Below are 26953 nucleotides of genomic sequence, written 5' to 3'. Positions count from 1 at the left end.
AACCCCCCCCCCCCCAAAAAAAAAAAGAAAAAGAAAAAAAAGAAAATCCTATTTTATTTTCAAATGTTCAGCTCGCTAATATGATTGTTTTTGCTCCCTTCATTTTGACCCTGCTTCCACGTAACTAAGTAGTGAGGGACACCTAGAGTAGTTATTAATATATTAGGTAATGTGAAAAAATACCTCAAATTTTGACTGAATTAATCCTTTAATCGGATTCAATTCTTGACTTAATTATCCAGTTCAAAATTTGAGTTAGGCCATTTAGATTTAGATGGATTACTTATAAATCGACCCATTTTGATTATGAATCAACCCAATTCTCTTAATGAAGCTATTATTTTTTTGCATTATTTATTAGGATTTTGGATTTTGTCCGAAAACCCAACTCTAACTTTGATCTACCTAAGACTCAATCTCCCATCTAATCTTAACCATATTCCATCTCACTCATTTCATGTTGTGCATTATCTTTTCTTTTCTTTTCATGGATTTAGTAGGTAGAACTATACTTTGTTGATATTGATCTTGATTTTTGTACGAGTACCCTTGAGGGTCCTCGATCGATTTAATTAAATTTCATCGAGTCCAATTCGAGCTCGAATCATCTCGAATTGAGTCGAATTAGACTCGACCACATTTGATTAGGCTCGATTAGTTCGCTTATTCTCGGGTCCGATTTGATTTTAATTTATTTTGGGTTCGGATTTAACTTCATTAAGTTAGCATAGTCGAGTTACATTGAACCTGAGCCCGTTCGATTTGAGTCAAATTAAGTTCATTTTGGACTCAAATTTGACCCAAACTAGCTCAATTAGTGTTAGATTTAATCCAATTAACTTTCCAATGAAGTTTGAATTTTTTTCTAAATCCGGAAATTCGATCAAACCGACCTTTCTTCCCTAGTTCGCAAGCCGGTCCGCAGAAGCAGGGCGACCGAAGCCCACTTTCACTCCCTCCCTCTCTCTGTTCCCTCTCTGCTCTACTTCTCGAGTCGAATCCGAGCCTTAACCGAAGCCCCTTTGCCGGCTCTTCCTGCCGCAGGTGATTTCTTCCCCTATTCTCTTTCTTCTTTTCTTCTTCTTCTTCTTTCTCCTTCCGTTCCTCTCCTTATCCTCCTCCTTCCTCTCTTTCTTTCCTTCAATGCTACTTATTTTACTACTTCGTTGGAATAGATTTGAGTTGTTCAAAGCATGATTTATCTCTGTATAAATGAAGATGATATATGCATAAGGAAAATTCCATAGAACGTTTAAGGAGATTGTGAGTTTATGCACTAATAAATTCATGAAAATGTTTGTAAAGCATATGCATTGTTTTATTATGTGGAGGCCTTTTTCTTCTCTTGTTGCTAGGTGTGAGTGTAAGGCATGACTTTCACATGGATTTTCCTCTCTTTCGTGGTGTTGCACGTCAGTTGGTTGACGAAATGCCTCAATGTAATAAATGATTCTATTTGCATTCTATTTGCCCAAAAATGATATATAGTGATGTCATTCGTGTTAAGTAAAAAGATTTCTCAATCATGATTTGTTGCCGAACATACATGAAAAGTATGCATGGAGCATTATGCCAACTTTTGGTTCAACATGTTATATGGAAGGTGATACTAAATGCTTTCGCAATCGTTATATTGGTTTTGAGATGTATGTGTATTTAGTGCTTGCCAATAATTTCTGTGTGCCTATTGAGTGAGCATGTTGGCTTCTCGAGTCGAATCCCCTTTGCCGGCTCTTCCTGCCGCAGGTGATTTCTTCCCCTATTCTCTTTCTTCTTTTCTTCTTCTTCTTCTTCTTCTTCTTTTTTCTCCTTCCGTTCCTCTCCTTATCCTCCTCCTCCCTCTCTTTCTTTCCTTCAATGCTACTTATTTTACTACTTCGTTGGAATAGATTTGAGTTGTTCAAAGCATGGTTTATCTTTGCATAAATGAAGATGATATAGGCATAAGGAAAATTCCATAGAACGTTTAATGAGATTGTGAGTTTATGCACTAATAAATTCATGAAAATGTTTGTAAAGCATATGCATTTTTTTATTATGTGGAGGCCCTTTTCTTCTCTCGTTGCTAGGTGTGAGTGTAAGGCATGACTGTCACATGGATTTTCCTCTCTTTCGTGGTGTTGCATGTCACTTGGTTGAAGAAATGCCTCAATGTAATAAATGATTCTATTTGCATTCTATTTGCACAAAAATGATATATAGTGATGTCATTCGTGTTAAGTAAAAGATTTCTCAATCATGATTTGTTGCCGAACATACATGAAAAGTATGCATGGAGCATTATGCCAACTTTTGGTTCAACAAGTTATTTGGGTCTCGAATACATCTTTTGTCACTATTAGAGATGTGCGGAGTTTTGTAGTATTTTGGTTCTCATACAAGATTTCATGAGTATGTCTCTTTGAAGCCTATTGGAATGAATCGTATCTTATGATGCTAAATTGGTTGTTGGTATTTCGATAAAGTAATTTGAAGAGCCCTATGTTTAGATCTCAAAAGTAATTTTGCTATAGTTTGCTTGGTGCATGTGATGGATTGGAAAGCCTATTGCCCAAAGTGGCAGTGTGGCACCATGGGCTTATGGGTTAATTAGAAATATGCATCCATAGAGTTGTCTTTCTTCAATACTATGCTCATAAACACAGTGAGGGAAATGGATGAATATCTTCATCATGTAGAGTTGTTGGAAAGTTAATTTATGTGTATTTGAATGGTGGCATTATTGTGGTAAGTAATGCGTTGGCGGTTCTTGTTGCCTTATGTTTCATATAGAGATTTGTATGGATTTAGTGCAATGGTGATTTGAGAAATTGTTGGAAGGCTTTATGATTCACCCAATGTTGAAAAATTCTATGACTTGTTTTTTTATGTTGGAGGGTTTCACTTACTCTATATTCATATGATAAAGTATTACATGCACACTTTGCTTGGATTGAAGGATGTTTTGATTATGGAGAAGTTATGTTTTGTGTTGAAGGCTTCTTGATTCCTTTACAGGAGATTAAATTGGCATCGAGTTTCCCCTCTTGTAGTTATTATCTCTTTGGTGAAATGGGGAGTTTCAAACTTCTATTAGATGAGTTTGTGGTTTGGAAGGAAAAGTGTGATATCTTTCTTTAAATATGTGAGATTTCATTTGATGGCTATGTGGAGAATGGAGAGATGGATTTAGTTTCTTTCAAGTGCATCCTTTTCTTTATTTCTTTTGTTATTTGATGGTTATGATTCTTGGAGGTAATAATTTGAGTTATCTTATATTATATGTTTGTATTGGAAAGAAGAATGTTTTAAATTTTCTCTTTGCATGAATGAAATAGAATAGTGGCTTGAAATGCTTCTTGTTAGTTTTGGAGGAATGAGATGAGTTGGAAAGTAGGTTTGTTTGGATGACTATTGGAAAGTGTCTTAAAGCAAATGCGTATGATACCTTTCTTCTTCTCTCTACCCCTCTTTCTCTTTCTACTACTTTTACTACTTGTGTTTTTGAAATGAAATATGGTGAAATGCTTGTAAAATGAAAAGTTTCAAAAGGCACGTGGCTCATTCGGTATACATGCCAAAAAAAAAAGGTACGTCCTTCTTTAATTACATTTCATTTTAATTATTTGTTTTTTAAATATTAAATGTGCTCTAATACAACCTTTCTTCTTTTTTCTGTGTTTTGCGAGGTACTTTCGGGAGAGGAAAAAGAAGGGATCTTTTGGAATTGTTGTGAGGAAGGAGTCTACATAAATAAATCAGTCGCCTCCATTCATTCTAGTGGGGGTGCTACGGGTCGAGCCATTAGGTCGTAGCTCCTATGTAGTAAGTTCTCTTAAAACTTAGAAGCCCTTAGGAGCCTATTGTGTGCGTGCTTCCCCACCTTTTAGGACGTTGTAGTAACTTTAATTATTTGATTATTTTCTTGTTTTATTTTTATTATAGATCCCTAAATCCATTTTACACATGCGTACGTCTAGAGGGTTAGAAATAAACATAGTTTAATTCTATACAACATTAGTGACACCTAAGGACAAAAAGTAAGGACAGAGTCTTAGAAAACATAGACTTAGGATGCATGCTCTCTTTAGGATAGAGACATTAAACATAGAAAACTTAGTGACACATTTTTCTAGGATTAGTGTGCCTTAATTCATTAATAATGAATCAACAAATCAGTAATATTCAAAGTCAAAATGTACTAAAAACTTAACTTTTAATCAGATCATAATTAACATATGTAACCACAAAGAATGTAAAACTTGAACATAAAGTTGATCCAACAAACATACGCTAAAAAATAAAATGATTATATCTAGTATTTCTTTAATCTCCCTTAGATTTGACTCTACGAAGATTCCAGAGTACTAAGAAAAGTACTAAAATTAAATAAGTGAATATTGGACTCTCTTACAAATATAACATAATAACTATTTATAGAAAAATAGAAAATAGGCAACTAGTGCTGCGACACTCCAATGATCAACGCTACGGTACCCATAAATTGAACTAACGCCCCAGCACTGATGTTTTTGCCTACCACAGTATTGGCTGGTGTGGAACAGTTATTCAATGAACAGTCATGTGCATGCCGCTTCACTGGCAGAAAGTGTCATATGGAAATTATAACTGTAACGCTGCAACATTACCATCGTTTGAGTGTTACGGTACCCGATGCCCAAGTGACAAATTTGGCTTTACGACATGAGAATTGTGGTGCTACGACACTTACAAATAAAGAATTCGATGCCGCTAAGTTGATATTTTGACATCATCGCGGTGCTTCCAAACAGAGAAGTCTATGCTACCATCTCTTGTTTGTAGGGCTTTGGCAGTGTTCATGATGGAGCTGCGACATTTCATTAGACACTGTTACCTGTATGATACATAAAATTTTGTGTCCTTTTTGAGATTTTCCTGCACAAGAAAAACTATAATAATATTTTTGCACTGAAAATACAATACTCAAAATAGTACATTATTTACACTCATCAAATTATCGCTAACTTAAACTCTTGCTTGTTGTAAAGAAAATAAAAAAAATTCTATAATTCTGATTAAATGATTAACCAAAGTAAAAACTAAGAATTTAAGATTACTAAAATATAAGATAATACATCACTATTTAGAAGTAGTACAAATGAATAAGGTTATAATTTTAGTTTAAAAAATACTAATAATTAACTTCATAAGCCATTCTTGTTATTGCTTAGGTTGAATTTACAAGTTATAAGTATAAACATTGATTTTTGAATTATAAATTGAATAATAAACCTTGAAGATTAAATATGTTAGTATTTAAGATTTAAAATTTATTAGTTCACCCTTTTTTGTATTAATTTTTCTAACTTATCCTATGTAAATTTATGTATAAGATTGTACCAATTTTTGAATGTAATCTATTTTTTTACTGTTAATAATTTTGAATATCAATTTTACATAATAATTTCTTACGACCTTAATCGTTAAGGGTTTTTATTATTATCCTAATTTTACATAATTTTTAAGTATTATTTTTACTAAGGTTAATTAAATAATAAGAATGCAAGAGATTAATATAAGGCAGTGTAAATAATTGTTAGAATAAGTGAAGTTTTAAACAAAATGAAAATAAAAACACAAATAAATATTTAACTAACACATTCTTTCATATAAAATTATAACACAAATGTACAAGATAAACGGTGGCCTAGGCACCAAGATACAAAACGGCTCTCATAGCCATAACATCAAAAACATGCAAACACTCTAAAATATGGCAATTCTTCATATAATTGAATTCTACTCCAGAGCAAAAACATGAAGTGAAAAAAGGATAACAATCGTGTACTCTCTCTATAAAACAAAGTATATTAAAAAAAAAAGATTCCCTTATTCTTTGTTGACCTCGTTTTTTTTATTTTGATTTGCCCTTGAGCGCATTTGATTGAGTTGATCGGGGCAATTCTTCATATAATTGAATTCTACTCCAGAGCAAAAACATGAAGTGAAAAAAGGATAACAATCGCGTACTCTCTCTATAAAACAAAGTATATTAAAAAAAAAAAGTTTCCCTTATTCTTTGTTGACCTCGTTTTTTTTATTTTGATTTGCCCTTGAGCGCATTTGATTGAGTTGATCGGGCCTTTGTCGGGCTCGATTTAATTCGATTCGGTGTCGATTTGTGTTTGATTTTTATTAAATTAATTTGATCGAATTGAGCCTGAATTAACCCGAGTCGAGTCGAGTTATGGCTGATTTGAACCTGATCTCAGCCCCATAAGTTCGATTTAATTCTCATTAAAGCTTAATCGACTTTATGAGCAATTTGAATCCCATGCCTAAATCAAGAAACCAGATCCGACGGTCTCAATTCCGTCAGAGATTTGATCCTTCTACTGCCAGACTCTCCAGCCCCGTTCCCGTGCTTCTCTTCACGTGGAATCGAGCCGAAGCTCTCTAGACTCGGGCAAGAGGAGGTTTTGACTATGCCGATTGGCATCCCCTGTCTTTCACACTACGACATTGGCAAGCCTTCCGCCCTAGCTCCCTCCGGATCGCTCCCTCTCTCGTTTTCTCGCTGGATTCGCACAATCCAGAGTCTCGGAACTCTCTGTTCGCACGCCTCCTCTAGGTCCGAAGCCTCTCCCTCTTCTTCATTCTTTCTTTCCATTTTCCTCTCTATTTTCTTTGTTTACTTGTGTTTGGATTGCTGTATTGGTTTTGAGATATATTCTTTCAATGAATCTCTTTAGTGTTCATGTATAAAAAACTTATTTGATTATTTCACCTCTAGTTTTCATTATGTGTTTTTGGTGATAAGTTAGAGAAATATTTTTGTGGATATGACAAAAGGAGCATGCATTGATGTTGGCATTGGAAGATACTTGCCTTATCTTCTTATTGTAGTTTTTGTTTTATCATCATAGGTTGAGTTTTGTTATGAGATATAAGATATGTGTTGAAACCAAGGAGGAAGATCTTGAGAGATCTTCTTCCAAGAGATAGAGAGGGAGAGGGAGGGAAGAGAGCCAAAAATCTGTAAACCGTAAATCTTATTTCTCTCTTGGCCGTCTATTACAAGCCTAAACACCCTTATTTAAAGACTCCTAAAGGTTATACAAATAGCCCCACAAATGACTACATATGCCATACACAAAACCAAACCTAAAACTAGGAACAAAACACAACAATCTCCACCTTGGTCATATATTTACAAAAACAAAAGATAACCACTGTTCTTTAAAGAACAACCAAAGAATGATCCTGTCGGTCTCCTCCGTCAAAAGCGTCCACCGACATTCTAGCTCCACCTCCCGACAGATCTCCTGTCGCACTGCGTCCAACGCAGCCAATCCCCGAGCACCCCTAGCTCGGCTTCCGTGCCCTGTGCATCCACCTGCACCCTGCGCCTCCAGCCAGCGTCCAACGCTCTCAGCCCGCGCCTGCTCCTTGCACCCATGTTGTCTGTCACTGACCACATCTTGCACTTATCCACCCGTGCAGCGAGCCCTGCGCCCTCACCAGCGCTCAGCTCGTCACAAGACCACGCTCCGCACTGCCGCATCCGGCCAGAACCCTGCGTGTCTTTCACCAGTGCCCCGCGCTCCTATGCGGCCTCCTCGTGCATCGCACGACCTCGCATCTCCAAGCGACCCGCGCTTTCAACCATGTTCCCCAAAAACAGCCGACACTACCTCAGTGTCTCCCGCACTCCACCTGACGTCCAAAAAAAAATGAAAGTTCCTAACTTTTATTTGAAAATAATATGGTCAATTGAACAATTTAATATGTGAGTGCAAATTTATGGATTTTGTTAAATGCCACAATTTCACAACTCTGGATATACTCATTTGTAGGTTCAACAATTAGGTGATCCTCAATGAGGTCATCAACAAACACCAAGTCGTCTTCAATGGTCAACTTAATATGCAATTTATTTATTTCTTATCCAGTTGGAATAAATTTTGATACAACATATGAAACAAATACTAACAAAATGTCTAAAAATTATTGTAACTTCAGCGTGTTAAGCATGTTCATCATGTTACCCAATGTGGTTTTGGTTGCTAATATAACTCAATTGGGAATGTACCTAATGGATTCTTGCCTTCTTGGCTCTTCTACTAAGCTCCATTTTGAGATGCATGCTTTATCTTAGTTGGCTTATGTTGAGCATTTTGTTATTGATCATATGTGCTTTTCTTTTTGTAATTGTATAGGTATTTATTATTGCCAGTGTTTTTTGTCTATTTTGTTTGTCTAATCTAATTTTTGTAAATGTTGTCAACAATAAAATATAGGCGTGGCACTGTATTTAGTCAAAGGAATTATTATTTGATTTGTAACCAATTTGATGTAGAAATTAAAATGTTAGATTGATTGTGCTTGCATGAATTTAGACTTCCACTAAATTTATCTGAACATTCTAGATGTACCAAAGCGAACAAGTTTAAATAGTTATCAAAATATGACTTTAATGGAGAAAAGATAACAATCACATCATAATTTAAACTTCATTTCCATTTAACGAGTAACCATGCACCAAAACAAACAATCACATATAACATGAAGAGTAGGACAATTTGGTCACTTACAAGCTACCCAAAACAAGCCATTAAATTTTACACTCCTGAATGCTTCTTCAAGCTTCTTTATATCAGTCTCATCATCCCAAGGCTTCACGTCTTCAAGCTTCTTTCCATTTATTTTAATGAAAAAATTTGTTGAAGTGAAAATCTCAAGGTTCAATAAATAGATAAATCTTGAATATTATTTACAGCCCCCACTTATTTAATATAAAGACTGAAGATAGTTCTAGCTATATATATGATTTAACCATTAGTAAATCAGCTTCATTTTGGTTATCAGTTACATCTACCTTAATTGAAACCTCTTGATACTAAACACATCTTGTTATTATGGTTTCTTTACCCTAACTATATTTCTCTTGAAATGGTAAATGTTGAGCTTGGGCGTGCAGCTCATTTGGTGGATGCAAATCAGTTCCTCCTGGGCGGCTCACGTTCGAAGCCCCTAACTTTCCAAAAAAAAAAAAGTTAAAATATTTTTTTAGTAGTTACAATAAATGAATAATACATTTTCTCCATCCTTACGACATTAGTTAATTAGCTTAATGATCACTTTTGTGGTAATGCTATTCATAAATCTGAAACAAATATTAACAAAAATATGTCATTTTCATCTTGAGAAAAATGAATGATTTTTGCTCCTCAAGGCTTGCCATCAACAAATTAAAACGCAACTAACGAAAGCATTATACGAATATTAAGAGTCAATTTATATCTTTTATCTACAACAGCAACATCAAGCCTTTATCCTACTGCATGGGGTCGGTTAGATAAATCCTTTTTCTCTATTGTGTCCTATTAAAAGTCAAATTTTCGTTTAAATCTAATAAAGAAAGATCATTCCTAATATTTTATAACCAAGTGTTTTTAGGTCTACCTCTACCTTTCTTAACATAAGTCAAATCTAATACATCTTCTTTCCTAACCAGGTCAGCAGAAGGTCGTCGTTTTATGTGACCAAACCATCTAAGGCGACTCTTTCTAATCTTATCTTTTACTGGAGCTACTCCAACATTTTCACGTATAATGCTCATTTCGTATCCTATCTCTAAGGGTAAAGCCACTCATCCACGTGAGCATCCTCATCTCTGCCACAGTTAACTTAGTATTATGCTTCTCTTTTAATGGCCAACATTCGACACCATAATGCATTGCTGGCCTCACCAATTTATATCTTTTATCTAAAAATTAATATTTGATAAGATGTTTTTTTTGATAATTTATTAGTTTAATTAAGCATAATAGATTTTATTATATATATTTTTAATCAATGAATATTTATTATTAACATTGATATTTTAAATCATAAATTAATCAGATAGAAAAAAATTAATATTAATATAAGTTTAAGTTAAATTCGTTGAATATCCAATTTACTAAATTCATGATTTAAGTTAAAACACGAGAAAAATAGGAAAAAATATTTATTTATTTTTAATTTTAATTGTCATCAATAAAGTTAATTATAAATAATATAATAAAAAATTAGCTTAATTACCTAATAATTTAACTATTAATTACAATATTAATTAACTATAATTAATTAATAAATTACAAATATAATTCTTTAATTAGTAAGTACATTCTTAATTATTATTTAGTATTTTACTAATTACTAATTCTTTCTCCATTTGTCTTAAGTGGTGTGCTTTTATTCTTCTCCATTTCCTAAGCCTTGTTTGGTTTGACTTCACCGTTTTCTGGCTCGAAACAGCAAAAGTGTTTGAAAATAGGCTTTTATTGTTTCTTTGCCATCCTTAAATGATTTATTTATTTGGTCATCCCTTAAAAATGAATTATGGAAAAAGCTGAACTTACCACCGTACGATTCGACACGTCTGTGAGCTTCCTATTTTTCAGCGCCTCATCCGATGGCTCCGACTTGCTTCCAGCTTCAAGTATTTGTCGTTGCAATGCTTCTAGCCGTCAATTCTTGGCAGCACAGAGGTAACATCTCAGTATTTCTGGGTTGGATTATCCCCTTTCTCTTTTATCATCCGATGAGTTTATCCCTCCGAAGTTGGTATGAAAAAAATGGTTTAGCTTAATGCTCTTCCCTATCAAAAGAGTGAAAATTCAAAATTATATGTTAAATAGACATATAATTGAAAATCATATCTATCACAAAGAATAGATACAAGTATTTATCAAAATAAAAAGCAACACAAATATCTGATGCTTAAGAAATTTCAGATTAGGAAGAAAAAATAAAAAAAATTAATCTAAAAAATGAACTAAGCAACATTCCACTGCTTTATTAAAATTCTTCATTCTAGAGATATTTAAACTTCATTTCCATCAATTAGTTCGAAAGAATAATAATTATCCCACAAATCTATGAATAAAAATGATTTTATACAATAATAACAACAAAACTTTATACAATTATATTGATAATTCAATATGAATCTATCTTGTACATTGGGAATAGACTCTAACATGTAATCAAATTGATTTTATAATACAAATATGAGTATTGCATACCTCAGTTATATTGCTATCAGTTAATATTACAAAATGTGAAATAACAGATAATTATATATTATTTTAAAAATTAAGATTAAAGAATTTCAACACATTCAAAATATAGATGTAAGAAGAGCTGAAGGTGAATTAAATTGGTTGTGAAGATGCAATATAAAAAAATGCCTTAGAGGAAAAAAGAATAAATTTGAGTATAAATCGATATAGGTAATGAGTTCCTAAACGGAACAATATTAAATCATTCAATCAGTAATACATTAAAAAATACTATACTAACGAATACTCGAAATTATGAAATACAAATTAATGCATAATCATCTCGCTCACGTATTTTCGAAAGGCAACATTAATGAACCTGTCGTCTGACGGCTTCGACTTTGCTTCCAGTTTCACGTATTTGCCGTTGCAACGCTTCTAGTCGTCGATTCTCGGCAACACGGAGGTTATGTCTCACTTTCTATGGGTTGGATCATCCCCTTCTTCCTTTCCTATCCGCAATCAATAATGTATTCCACATTACGTTTTTTTTAAATTTCAGTGGCATACCAATTTCATTATTGTTGCCTTTCGAGAATGATTGAGCTGAATGATTATGCATTATTTTTAATCTCATAGTTTCCAATGGTTCGTGAGTGTATGATTTTTTTTAATGTATTGATTGAATGAATTAATGTTGTTCCGTTTAGGCTCACATTACCTAGAGTGTTTTATACTTAAATTTACTCTTTCTTACTCTTAGGCTATTTTTTTTATTGCATCTTCACAACTAATTTGATCCAACTTCAGCTCTTATTACATCTCAATTTTTAATATGTGCTGGAATTCTTTAATCTTAATTTTTAAAATTAATATATAATTAGTTATCATTTCATATTTTGTAACATTAATTGATGACCATAGAATCAAGGTATATAATACTCATATTTGCATTACTAAATCAATTTGATTACATGTTAAAATATTTTCACATTTTAGAAAATGAATTCATATTGCATTATCAATATAGTTGAATAAGTCTTTTTGTTATTGTATAAAATAATTTTTTTTTAACAAATATTAGTGATACTTGTTATTCTTTCGAACTAAGTGGTGTATATAATATCTTTGAAATGAATAATTTAATAAAGCAGTGGTATGCTGCTTAGTTCATTCTTTGGATTAATTTTCTATTTTTTTATCTAAAATTTTCTTAGGTATCAAAAATTTGTGTTGCTTTTGATTTTGATAAACACTTGTATCTATTTTTTATGATAGATATGATTTTTAATTATATGTCTGTTTAAGATATAATTTTGAATTTTTACTCTTTTGATAGAGAAGAGCACTACGCTAATCCATCTTTTCCATACCAACTTCAGAGGGATGGACTCATCGAATGATAAAGGAGGAAGGGGATGATTCAACCCAGAGAAAGTAAGACGTAATCTCTATGCTGCCGAGAATCGACGGCTGTAAACATTGCAACGACAAATACTTAAAGCTGGAAGTAAGTCGAAGCCGTCGGATGAGGCGCTGGAAAATAGGTAGCTCGCAGACGTGTCAGATCGTGCGGTGGTAAGTTCAGCTTTTTTCATAATTCATTTTTAAGGGATGAGTAAATAAATAAATCTTTTAAGGATAGCAAAGAAACAATAAAAGCGTGTTTCTAAACGCTTTTGCTGTTTCGAACTAGAGAACGGTGAAGTCAAACCAAACAAGGAGAGGTAGTTTTAAGATTTGAATCTTTTGAGAATAATTTATCTTTAATTGGACTTGAAAAGCATTGATTTCAGTATCATTTTTAAGATTTAACTTTTGAATGCTCAATGAGCTAATTACCTATATTTAGATCTTTCTTAACGAGTTATGTCATTTAGATTTAGATGGATTCTTTATAAATTGACCCATTTTGGTTATGAACCAACCCAATTCACTAATGAAGCTATTATTATTATTATTATTATTATTATTTTTACATTATTTATTAGGATTTTGAATTTTGTCCAAAAACCCAAGTCTAGCTTTGATCTACCTAAGACTCAATCTCCCATCTAGTCTTAACCAGATTCCATCTCACTCATTTCATGTTGTGCATCCCCTTTTCTTTTCCTGTATTTAGTATCTAGAACTATACTTCATTGTTGTTGACCTTGATTTTCGTACGAGTACCCGCGAGTGTCTTCGAATGATTAAATTAAGCCTCGTCGAGTCCAATTCGAGCTCTAATCAGCTCGAATTGAGTTGAGTTAGACTCGACCATGTTTGATTAGGCCCGATTAGTTCGCTTAATTTGTGTTGGGTCCGATTTGATTTTAATTTATGTTGGGTTCGAGTTTAACTTCATTAAGTTAGCATAGTCGAGTTACCTTGGACCTGAGCCTATTCGATTTGAGTCAAATTAAGTTCATTTTGGACTCAAATTTGACCCAAACTAGCTCAATTAGTGTTAGATTTAATCCAATTAACTTTCCAATGAAGTTTGAATTTGTTTTTAAATCCAGAAATTTGATTAGATGTTTTTTGTCTATTTTTTTTGTCTAATCTAATATTTGTAAATGTTGTCAACAATGAAATATAGGCGTGGTTCTGTATTTATTCAAAGGAATTATTGTTTGATTTGTAACCAATTTGATGTAGAAATTAAAATTTAGATTGATTGTGCTTGCATGAATTTAGACTTCCACTATATTTATCTGAACATTCTAGATGTACCAAAGCGAACAAGTTTAAACAGCGATCAAAATATGACTTTAATGGAGAAAATGATAACAATCACATCATAATTTAAACTTCATTTCCATTTAACGAGTAACCATGCACCGAAACAAACAATCACATATAACATGAAGAGTAGGACAATTTGGTCACTTACAGGCTACCCAAAACAAGCCATTAAATTTTACACTCATGAATGCTTCTTCAAGCTTCTTTATGTCAGTCTCATCATCATAAGGCTTCACGTCTTTAAGCTTCTTTCCATTTATTTTAATGAAAGAATTTGTTGAAGTGAAAATCTCAAGGGTCAATAGATAGATAAATCTTGAATATTATTTACAGCCCCCATTTATTTAATATAAAGACTGAAGATAGTTCTAGCTATATATATGATTTAACCATCAGCTTCATTTTGGTTATCAGTTACATCTACCTTAATTGAACCCTCTTCATACTAAACACATCTTGTTATTATGTTTTCCTTGCCCTAACTATATTTCTCTTGAAATGGTAAATGTTGAGCATGGGCGTGCAGCTCATTCGGTGGATGCAAATCACTTTCTCCTGGGCGGCTCACGTTCGGAGCCCCTAACTTTCAAAAAGAAAAAAGTTAAATGTTTTTTTGGTAGTTACAATAAATGAATAATACATTTTCTCCATCCTTACGACATTAGTCAATCAGCTTAATGATCACTTTTGTGGTAATGCTATCCATAAATCTAAAACAAACATTAACGGAAATGTCATTTTCATCTTGAGAAAAATGAATGATTTTTGCTCCTTAAGGCTTGCCATCAACAAATTAAAACACAACTAACGAAAACATTATACAGATATTAAGAGTCAATATATATCTTTTATCTACAACAAGAACATCTAGTCTTTATCCCACTACGTGTGGTCGGCTACATGAATCCTTTTTCTTCATTGTGTCATATTAAAAGTCAAATTCTCATTTAAATTTAATAAAGAAAGATCATTCCTAATATTTTCTAACCAAGTTTTTTTAGGTCTGACTCTACCTTTCTTAACATAAGTCAAATCTAATACATCTACTTTCCTAACTGGGTTATCGGAAGGCTACCGTTTTATGTGACCAAATCATTTAAGGCGATTCTCTCTAATCGTATCTTCTACTAGAGCTACTCTAACCTTTTCACGTATATGCTCATTTCGTATCCTATCTCTAAGGGTAAAGCCACTCATCCACCTGAGCATCCTCATCTCTGCCACACTTAACTTAGTATTATGCTTCTCTTTTAAAGGCCAACATTCGGCACCATAAAGCATTGCAGGCCTCACTACCATCTTATAGAATTTTCCCTTAAGTTTGAGGGGTACATTTCTATCACATAACAAGCCCAATGCATTCCAGTAGGTTTGTGAGGTTGCGGCAAGAGCAATTGGCTCTGACAAGGTTTGAAAGTTTGGGTTGGGTTCAAATGGTTGGTTTTGACAAAAGTTGAGGCTAGGTTGAGTGGCTTCAACAGATGGCAGGCTGGAGGTTGATTGAGTTATAGGAGTTCAGTTGAGAGGGAGATCAGGAGAGGCATACGACGAGGGTGGCATTCAATTAAGGCAAGCTATGGGATTTACGGGAATATACCTGAGCAGACATCTGGGGATTTAACGGGATATTGGGGATTGATCGGAGCCAACGTTGAGGCGGATACAAGGTAAGATTTTTTTGGGTTGATTTTCTTTTAATTAATTTATATAATTAAAATAATAATATCATTATAATATTAATGATATTATTACTATTAAAATTATAGAAATGAAACAATTTGTGCGCCTCAAAATTCGCGTGCTGATTTCTCGAGTAATGCGCAAAAGTCTTCAAATTTCATGTCGATTTGTGCGCGCAAATTGGATAAAGTTATAATGCATTTTAAATACTATTGGTGTTCCGATCGCAACAACAACATTCGTTTTGCGATCAGAGGTGATTTGGGTGATATCACTCGTTGATTTCCTTAATTTGTGGGTTGCCTCGGGATCCATGCCAATGAACAAATTGACAGTCATCTTTGGATATTGACGATGTTCTGAACGCAACGTCGAATTCCATTTTGTGATCGGACATTGTTTGGGCGATGTCGTGCATCAATTTCGGGTTTTAATTATCCCTTTGAACCGATGTCGTTCGATATGATTGTTAGGGATTCCTATTTAGGTGAACTCGACGTCCTGATTGCAACGACGCAATTCGTTTGACAATCAGAGGTGGTTTAGCCCTTTAAGTGATGCTTCACACCAATCCGTGTTGCTTAAATCGTCGTCTTTGCCTCTTTTCATGTGTTTTGGTGTGTAGGGGTCAATATAACATAAACAGATGATATGTTTTGGTATTGGACATTAATATTCAAGAATGATTTCTTAGTCTTGCTTATAACTATTATTTTTTGTTTTTTGACTGAGAAGTTTGACAACAAACTTATGCTTGAGTAGTTGTTTAGCTTGCTCGCATATTATGATTTCCATCCTAATAATTCCATAATGACACTTAAAACTTGATTTATATTGCAATTATGACACAAAAGCTGAATACTTTGATGAGAGTGTAAGAACCTTGAGATGACAATTGGAATCAAAACTTCTTCATATACTATCACAAAAAAATGTTTTCTAAGTGAATATATACTAATATTTTAGTTTTCATTTAAAACTCATGTATGAAAGAAAATTGGGAATCAAATAGTCGGGTGAATATACTAAGATTTTCTTAGAGGGTCAAGTTTCTATTGTTTCCTTAGTATAATGGATCTACATTCGTTCTTTCATTATTATAATGGTTGAATATATTTAAGAAATTGGTGCATGTATTAATTTTATTGTTAAAATAGAAATATATTGTATGTTCATCAAATAATTTCTTAATTCTGGGATGAAGGCCACAATTTAGTTTGAAATTTTATTTGAAAAATTGTACGGAGCTTACATTTTGTTCCCCTCATTTCTTGAAAATTCTATATTTGGTCAGTCATCATCTTTTAAACCACTTAAGTTCAATTGGACATTTTCACCTATTTCTTAATCATGGTTTTGCATTTGGAATGCAATTATTTTTTTCCCATAAAATTTCCTCATTTGCTTCTTTGATGTGCGGGAGGAGGTATCTCAATTTATTGCTCTAATTTCAAGATGTTCAAGACTATTTTCAATATAAAAATTGAAGATTATTGGAGAAGATAAACTATTTGATTTTTTTGCACTAAGATATTCTTAAATACGTTGATGTTTTTCATGGGCCTTAAAAAATTTGTCCATGTGAGGACTATGTATCATTCGTCAAGTCCCTTCAAATAAAAATTTTCTAACATCATTGAGTTTTAATCATCTATAACCCACTTATTTGCATGAAATTGTCATGGGAATCATTCTTAAATGCTATTTTTTAGATGCAAATCGCTTTTCAATCTGCTTACATTTATGAGGCAATAAAGCTTAAATGCATACTCAAACTCAATAAGTAAGATAGGATTATCACCCAAAAATAGAAAAAGAAAATAAATTTTTGATGAAAAAATGAACATTGTCGAAAATAATTATCAAATAATATTTTTAAGATCGGTTTCTTTGTGTGAACTTTTTGGAAGATTTTTTTTTTAAAAAAAAAGTCCTATCAAGAAATTTACCTTCGGCGGATCATGAAATTAAAGCAGCTCAAGATAAGCAAGTTAATAATGACCCAATGAAGAGGCATTCAACCGTTCCAGTTAGTTTTTTGAAATACGAACTTTGGTGGTTATAATCTTAATTTTCAGAATTATATCAATAGAAATTAAAAGTAAATAAAAGTTAAGATTCAAAACATGCATAATTACTAATACCCTATTTCTTCTTTGAATTGCCCCCACAATGACTTGCATTGATTTGGAATAATTATTGTTTTTTTTTTTAATAAACTTAAAAAACTAATCTATGCAAATCATTATGAGAGTGAATACAATAAAAAATAGCTTAAACTAGCAGAGCAGTAAAACTAAATAATCACGGTAATTATATTATAAGAAAGTCCTATTAAGTCTTACATTTTCTTTAGCATTAGAAGTCAATTAGTTCACTGATTGAATGCTTCAAATTGATTATTAGGAACGTCCAACAAAATTAGTTGCAGGGTGTTCTCAACATTATCGTTTTCTTCATCGAAAGGAATTATCGCAATAACAGATTTTAATTGTAACGACTACAAAAATAAAATAAGAACAATTTGTTATACGAATAAAAATTAACCGTAAACATTAACATTTGAAATCAAAAGAAGAAAATGCAAATTCAGAACATACCGCTAAGCGAGCCATTTTAATATTTACTTTTTTATATTTTATCTCTTGTCTAAAATCTTATTTTTAAATAAAAAAATTGTTAAACACAAACGAAAATCTACAAAATATGATACATTATATTAAACAAATTTAATAAATAAGATTTTTAGTAGGACATATTCAATGAAAATAATTAGCACATATTTTTCATAAGTATTAGGACCCTATTAGCTTCTTTCCTTGCAGTAGGTTCAACAATGCTGCTGTTATATTTTTCTAATTTTAAAATCAATTTTTCAATAAATGTGTGATCAAATAAAGGAAATGCTAAAACAAAATTAGATAAATCAGTAATTATTTTTTATTGAATAAGATTTCTAATTGTTGGCCATGTACTATCATTAGTAGCATTTTAAAGATTATTTATAGGCTTAAAAAGTGCTTTGTTTGATTTTTATGTATAAGAAATTTAAGTCACAAATAAGCACATTTTCTTCTATGTAAACATTCATCAAGTTGATCATAATTTCATTGATAAAATTGTAATAAGAATTTTTTTTTAATCTTTTACAATTAAAAAATTTATTAAAGTTACATTACATCTCATGCAAGTATGTGAGCATAAAGAATTTTGCATTGCGAAATGAAATGACATATGCAAAATGAAATAAAATAATAATTAGCACTGATGGTTTGATTTTTTAATCTTAATTATAAAATTAGAGCTTGTTTTTCTTATCTTAATAATAAAATTAGAGTTTGTTTTTCTTATCTTAATTATATGATGGCTTCAGGTTGATATTGTTGCACATGTCACTTTAATTCGCAGTGTAAAATTATCTGAGTTTACATCCTTGTATGAGATATGATTTAGCTGTAATAAATTTTTTAGTTGTAAAAAAAAAATTATTTTTTGCAATATTATCAATGTGATTAGGATCATCTTCATGAGCATTTGGATAAAAGAAGATGTGTTTATTATTACCTTATAATTCTCAAATAGGAAGTAGTGAACAAACCACTTTTTGATCCTGTGAAAACTCTTTTAGATGTTGTTTTTGATAGTATGTGACCAGTAATTAGAAGTCTTATTTAGCGGGAGACAGACTGTTTTATCTGATCTTGTTTTAGTATTTTTTTCATTTGATTTTAATCAGACAACAGTTGAAAATTTACTCGCAAAATTAGAAGAATATGATTGCAGTATTGTTAAATTTAGGGCAAGAGAATAAGCTAGTTTGATCCTAATATGTATGAAGGACTTGTAATGATTGTTTTCATTGAGTTTGTATTGTTAAATGTCATATTTATTAAAAAAATTTAATAGTATGTATCATGTTTTATTGGTTTTCAACTGTGTTTAGCCATTTTTCTAATTCAATGTCAAGATTTTGGACAAGAGAAAAAATAAATAAAAGTAAATACAAAAAGGGCTTGTTTAGCCGTACCTATTGAATTTGTATTCTTTTTTTATTTCACAAGTTGATGCTTATGTTTAATTTTAATTTGTATAGTAAATTATTATTATTTTATTCTTGCAATCGTTAAAGTTGTCTGTTATTGCGGTAATTCGATTCGATGAGAAGAATGATAATATTGAGAATACTCTGCAATATATTTTAATGGACATTACTAATAATTCAATTAAGAGCATTCAATCATTAGACCGATTGACTTTCAGCACTTGAGAAAATATAAAATTTGTAGCGTTTTTTTTAAATATAATCATTATGGTTTTTTAGTTTTGTTCATGTGCTAGTGCAAACTATTTTTTGTTGTATTCACTTTTAAAATGATTTGTATATATTTTCTTTTTAAATTTCATTGACAAGAATAATAATTACTCAAATCTAGTGCAAGTGATTATTGTGAAACCCGTTAAGCAAAGAAGCTAAACTCTTAAATATCGAGGAGCCTTTTGGTGTAATTGTTGAAATTTCATTAAGAAACTCCGCAAAAATGCATGCTTATCCCAGAGCAATTATAAGATAGTTGATTTATTGAGAAGTTACACAAACAGGGCAAAATCGTGAGACCCTTAGGCCAACACAAATAATATACCGATAGTTAAAAGTTTGGGCTGTTACAAATGGTATTAAAGCAATACAATAACAAAAAGATGAGAACTAAGTGCCATATAAGACAAAGTGCTATGCTATGGGAATCACCTCTTGAACCCTGTATGGGACAAAGTGTTACATGATGTGAGCAACCACTTGAACTTGTAGGGGCCATCTCTAGATTCCTATATGCCTGGTGGATGATTCTGGGATAAAGATTAGGGGTGTCAATTTTTGAAACGACTCGGACCGACTCGGAAAAATCCGGGTTCGGGTTGACCCGATTAGCAAGTGGGTCGGGTTCAAGTTTAGATTTTTGACACATTTAAAAACATGTCAGGTTCGGGTTAACCCGGAAACCCAAAATCAGCCCGACACTAACCTGAAAGTTGAGTAAATCCCGATTTTCGCCCACACTCGCGACGTCGCGTAGTCCCGCATTTTTCGTCTGCACTCGCGCTGTAGCGAGTTCGGGACTCCGCCCTCTACCGAGCGGGTCGGGTCGGGTCAACTTGGCAACCCATGCGGGTCGGAGTCGGGTTGAAATGTTCGACCCGTTTGCAAAAGTTTGTGGTGTTCGGGTTGACTAGTTTAGATTCGGGTCAACTCGGGTTCGACCTGAACCTGGCCCGTCGACCCGAAATGACACCCCTAATAAAGATGCTTATGAAGATGTCAATTATTAAGTGGGGGAGATTCTGTTATGCAAAAGAAGTTAAACTCTTAAACCTCGAGATACTTTTTGGTGTAATGGTTGGAATTTAATTAAGAAACTTCGTGATTAAGCATGCTCATCCCGAACAATTCTGGGATGGGTAACATACTTGGAAGTTACATCAACAGAGCAATATCATGAGGCCATTTGGCCAAAGTAGACAATATCTCGATAGTTAAGAGTTTGGGCTGTTACAATTATGGAGGCAAGAAACAGAGTATTGTGAAATAGAGTATTAGTAATCATACATGTTTTGAATCTCAATCATTTTTTGATTTTATTTTCTTTATATATTTCTGAAAATTAAGAATATAACTAATATAGTAGTATTTTAGGAAGCTAACTGGAACGATTGTATGTCTCCTTTTCGGGTTATTGTTTCCTTGCTTATTTTGGGGTTGCTTTAATTTCATGACACGCCGAAGGTAAATTTCTTGATAGGAATCTTTAATTTGGGGATAGATGATCTATTGAAAAGTTACACAAACAGGGCAAAACCGTGAAACCCTTTGGCCAATGCAGATAATATCCCGATAGTTAATAATTTGGGCTATTATAAATGGTATTAGAGCAACACAACAACAGGAAGATGGGAAACTAAGTGTCATATAAGACAAAGTGCTTATCTTAGGGTTGCTTTAATTTCATGACACGTTGAAGGTAAATTTCTTGATAGAAATCTTTAATTTTTTTTTTGTAAGAAATCTTCCAAAAAGTTCACTCAAAGGAAGAAATCCTAATAAAAATATTATTCGAGATTCATTTTCAGCTATGTTCATTCATTTTATCAAAAGTTTATTCTATTATTTTTTTTAAAATTTTGAGTGGTAACCCTATTATAATTTTTGAGTATGAGTAGGCATTTAAGCTTTGTGGCCTCGAAAATACAAGCAGATTAGAGTGAGATTTGATTCGGCAAAATCTTAAAACGTTTTTATAAAAATTATATACATATGTTGAATGTTGGTCTTCACATGCACCAACAAAGTTTATTTGAGACCAACTCCCAATATATCTGAATATTAACTTATTGTGTTGCAGCTTGTATATTTGCGGTAATTATTCTGAGCTAATTTTTTTAATCCTCAAAATTTTATGTACTCTATTAATATTAAGGTTTTATTTGAGATGACTTTCTTATTGCTTTTTTTAAAAAATAATTTAGAAAGCGGTCCCAAACATGTGGAATGGAGGTTGGGTAGATGTAGGGAATAAAGGCTCGTTTAAGGCCTAAAGAAGACCTTGGAGACTCGAAGACAAACCTGTGGCTGGAAAGAATTGGTTGGAGGGGTCTCAGATGAGACTTGGAAGAGGAGAAAAGGATTCTTGGAGACTCCAAGAGAAAGCCCAATGGGCAGCTGCACTTAAGAAAAAAACAATTCACTAATTTTATCAACCAAAAACTCTCCCTTCTTTCTTATTCCCAAGGTCTTAAATAGACAAATAGTCCAATTTTTGCATAAAAGCTCCTTAGCTTTTCAAATTCATATAAATATACAAAAAAAGCTAAAATTAATTCTATTGAAGCAATTATTCAATCACTTGGAGGGGATTAACATTTAATGATTTGATGAGGATAGTGTAATCGGGCCCAAATTTGCTCAGGGAATTCTTGAATCATAATGCTTGAAGTGCAATACTTGGAATACATCATATGCCTTTGAAGTTTAAAGCAGTTGTTTTAATTATCTTAAACTTCATCTCCAGACTCGTAACATCTTGCTCAAATATGGTATTTAATCAGGCTATGAATCAAAGTGATTAAACCAAATGAATTTAGTTGTTTCAACATTTAGAATGTTGTAGTTCAATGAACTAAGTTTTATTTTTCATTTGTTTCAAAAAGCTTGAGAAATAAACTTATAAAAAGGTTTACTATAATCCAATTTTATGGATTAATTATGAGGGTCAATATAGATTCAAAACATGTAAAATCTTTTACTCGCTAAAAATAATTCTATTCAACCCTCAAGTCATGGACATCCATTATAATTTTTATACAGTTTTTGCTTGATTTTAAATCCATTATTTTTTAATCTCCCATCATATATATATATTACCAATGACTCTATTGATCCTTTTAGAAGATTTTTTTGTTTCTTCAACATGAATAGTAAACAAAATAGGGTACCATCATGGTTCCTCAGAGGAGCATTTTTTTCCCATAATTTTGCTGCACCTTTCTACATAACAGCAACTAACATTGTGAAAGTGATCCAAACAATGATAGATTTCTTTGAGCTGTTCATCTTTAACACAAAATGCTCAGTTAGTAAGCTATTGTGCACTATTTAAAAGGTTCATGCTTTTAAGCAAATGTCTTGATAGCGTTTGCACGCTACCTCTATCATTGTATTGTCATTTAGGGGTCTCCAATGGTGATCTAGGCTATTTCCCTTAAGATGATTAAGTTTTCCTCTTATTGGTTGTACTCCAAAATTTTAAAGACCCCCTTTACAAAGCCATGCCATGCCATGCCAACTGATTTAAAAAGTTTTTAGGAAATAGAAGTTTGAATTAGCACAGAACTAACTAAAATGTCTCACTATGCTTTATCATGGTAGCAATCATTTTGTTCAAATTCTTTTGTTTACATCATTTCTTATACATTTGAAATTGACTGATTTAAATCTAAATGTCCTTATTTGTTGTAAATGTTGGATGTAAGCATTGAGACAATCATAATGATATTTTGAATTTTGATGTTGTTTTAAATATTTTATTTCCAATTTTGTGGTTTATTTTTGTTGTAATAGGCTTATGATGTGGTGCTTATGAGAGCTAGAAATCTCCTTTGGTTTTTAATTCACAATGTTGGTATTTTTCATTAATTTCACAATGCTAGTATTTTTTATGAGAGCTAGATATCTCCTTGATCAGTTTGGTTTATTGCTTAGATCGCAAGCTCATTTATTTAGCTTCATTGGATTCCCTAGTTCAGTTGCTTCAAATCTCTATTCAGCATATGTGACGTGTTCTTTCTGTCCATCTATTGATTTTGAAGTTTATTAATTGCTATTCAGTGGTATTGTTGTTAATAATTTTTTTTCCATTGTCATTATTTACTTGTGTTCAAGAGGGTTGCCTTGTTAGCTTCTCTAATTTAAATTGTGGAAGAGATTTGATACCTACCTTTGTCATTGTTTGTTTGTTTTACTCATACACTAAGTAGAGTCCAAACCCTCTGCTTTCTTCTCTTTACGATTATGCTATTGTAGCTAGATGCATGATATCATGTTTGTGGATATTTTATTATTTGTTTGTTTGTTTAGAATTATTACCCTTGTTAAAGATCATTACCTTCCTTTATAAGTCTATTCAATATACGCTGAGAAAAGAATCGTACTTAGTTAAACATGGTCCATTTGAAGAAATTATAGTTTATAATCATCTTTTGAGGGTATTTTATACATAGAAGACGATTTGTTGTTATACTATGAGGTTATATTCGATGTTTAAATCTATATTCCGACCCATATTAGAACGGGAACACAAACTTTTTATACTTGAAAAAGAGTAAACAATTGGGTTTTAAATCATATTGGAGCTTAAACCTCTGACCCATATTAGAACATATTCATGAACACAAACTTTATACTTGAAAAAGCGTAAACAATTTAGTTTGAAATTATATTGGAGCTTAAACCTTTTAAGTGAAATTGAATTCAGTCATGAAAATGAACTTAAAAACTTAAAATTGTGAGAGTATTATAATTTGAATTTGAAATTGTATATGAGTATGAGATTCATTTTAAATTTAAGCCTTCATCAGAAATTGAAAATGAACTTTATAGTTATATTTGATCTTGATTATGAGTGTGAGCTTATAGTGAAAATTGAATCTACTTTTGAATATGACATGAACTTTTAAAATATATTGAATTTTGTTCTGAACGTGTGCGTGAACAAATTATGCCTGTTAAAGTTCATAAACCAATTGGAGAGTATGATTTAATTTTTATTGAAATTTTAATTAAAATATTTTTACAAATCAAACTAAATTATTCTATTTTGGTTATTAGTTCCTTGATGTCCAAACTCATGAAAAGAATGTAATGTAGAATATTAGGTTACATTAATATTTCAAATAGTTAAATAATTTCTAGCAGTATTTGTGCAAAAAGGCATGAAAGTCAAATCTCATCTATTTGGCTAAGGGTTGGTTTGGGGTGGGTGCAATTGTGTGCAAAGATAACTCTGGAATTGTTGTAAGAAAAGCAATTTTTTATCTGAGGCTGCATATATTCATTTTGAAAAAGTTGGATAACTTTCTTATAGCGACTACATTTTAGCAGACAATTGTTAGATTTTGCTCTCCCTAATTTTTTTTGAAAAACACCTAGAAAGTAATCGCCAAATAGAGTTGCATCAGTAGTCTAAAAGCGAAGTAGTGAAGAGCAGACCAAAATTGAGCCTTAGCTTCATTCATCACTACTGATCTTTAATTAGTTTTGACTATTCTTCCTCAAAGAGATTATATGTTTATATATACATAACATATTGGTGTTTATTTTTTATTTTTAAAATTTATATCATTTTGTCTCGTCAAATTAATTATGGATCTTTATTATTATTTCATAAGATGCATATTTTTGTATTACTATATTGTTTAATTGTCTCATTTTGATGATTTGCATGACTATATTTTGATTCAAAAACACGAACAATTTATTAGAATAGGATTCAAATAACACTGTCTAACAGTATCAAAGCTACACAATGTTGCTCATTTGACACATCTTGCTTTGAGATATCCTTTAATTGTTTACTTGCACAGTTATATATAAATAATTCACATATGCAATTGATTATGTATGAAAAATAATGCACATTAATCTACCTAATATTTTCTTGACGCACAAACAATTGCTACAACTCTGGTAACAATTCAATTCTTTCAGCAATTATTGTTCTAATACTAAGTCACACCCTAGAATTTAAATTCGAAGAATTCTTTTCTTTTATCTTTTAATCATACTATCAAAGTAATCTAATTTTTTTTTAGTAATAAAAAGATCAACAAAAGCTAATTCTATTAATCAAACGTGAATATACATATCTATTTTTTATTTTTCCAAAATTCTACATAATAATTAGGAGTCATATAATTACAACATACTGAGCACCCACTCATGACCATAGAAGAATATCTAAAAGACACGAAGACAATATAACAATAAGCCTTGGATTCTTGAAATATGTTAGTTTCACAATTTTTATCCTCTGCCTTGACTTGAAATTATTTAATCTACATAGTATTAATGCTTCTACCGGCGGGACCGCCGGTAAAAAATCACTTATCAACGGCAGTCCAAGCCGCCGGTAAACCGCCGGTTCATATTGATGCCCGGCGGTTTACCGTTGGTTTAGGGACCGCCGCTATTACCGGCGGCTTAACGTAGCAAAATCATCGGTTCGGCCGCCATTAAAAGCCGGCGGTGTGACCGCCGGCTAGGCTGCCGGTAAAACCGGCGGTCCATGAACCTCCGGTTAGAACCGCCGATAATGGGCATTTTGCCTGTAGTGATCTAGGTTTCTTTTCTGTTACATATATGTTTGTTCAATTGGAGTTTAAGGTCGATGGAACAAAAAAGAAGAAAAGCACATACAGTAGCAGCAATTTGGAGATGTATGCATTGTGTCACTGGCACCAGTAAGATAATTGTAAGTAACTTGTACAAATCTATATGGTCTAATTAGATAACTAGCATTCGAATAAACCATGCATGTGGAGGCCGAAAGGCCTGTAGGGATGATTTTCGTCCTAATTAATTAATAGATCATATATGTAAAGGTAGTTTTTATTATTGTTATTATTGAGCAATAGATCGATGGAAGCTAATTTTTTTTTAATAATGTATATGTGCATTTTTTGGCAGGATAAACTGGTTGCATCAGCTCCTCATTAATCGATATATTCCCTATCTGATGCTCGCACTGGATTCATCTAAAACTTCTTCATCTACTAGATTTGGAAAAGAGTGATGTTACTAAAAATCTTTGTAAAAGCAATGTTGGCGATGACCATGAATAGGAATATAAGATTGGTATAAAATTATTATAATAGATTTGTTATGTATAATTGTATATATAAGCTTCAAGTAGCAATTTATTTTTGGAAGTTGAAAAAATCGTGTAATTTTAGATTTATGATTTTTTTTTGAATAAAAATATATTTTGTAA

General features: G+C 32.2%; 1 long non-coding RNA gene across 2 annotated transcripts; it reads left to right on the top strand.

Moving 5' to 3' along the window:
• On the top strand, positions 1-26953 carry LOC114581194. Of its 2 annotated transcripts, XR_003703071.1 has the most exons (3): positions 1-1044; positions 12392-12587; positions 26650-26953. It is a non-coding gene; the product is annotated as an uncharacterized LOC114581194 (long non-coding RNA). The 2 variants fall into 2 exon arrangements; XR_003703074.1 differs by lacking the exons at positions 1-1044; positions 12392-12587 and adding an exon at positions 26049-26434.

This window comes from Dendrobium catenatum, unplaced genomic scaffold (genome assembly GCF_001605985.2).
Source record: "Dendrobium catenatum unplaced genomic scaffold, ASM160598v2 fragScaff_scaffold_9, whole genome shotgun sequence".
Classification (NCBI taxonomy): Eukaryota; Viridiplantae; Streptophyta; class Magnoliopsida; order Asparagales; family Orchidaceae; genus Dendrobium; species Dendrobium catenatum.
The sequence above is the reverse complement of the archived record's forward strand: the minus strand, read 5'-3'. Positions and strand labels throughout refer to the sequence as shown.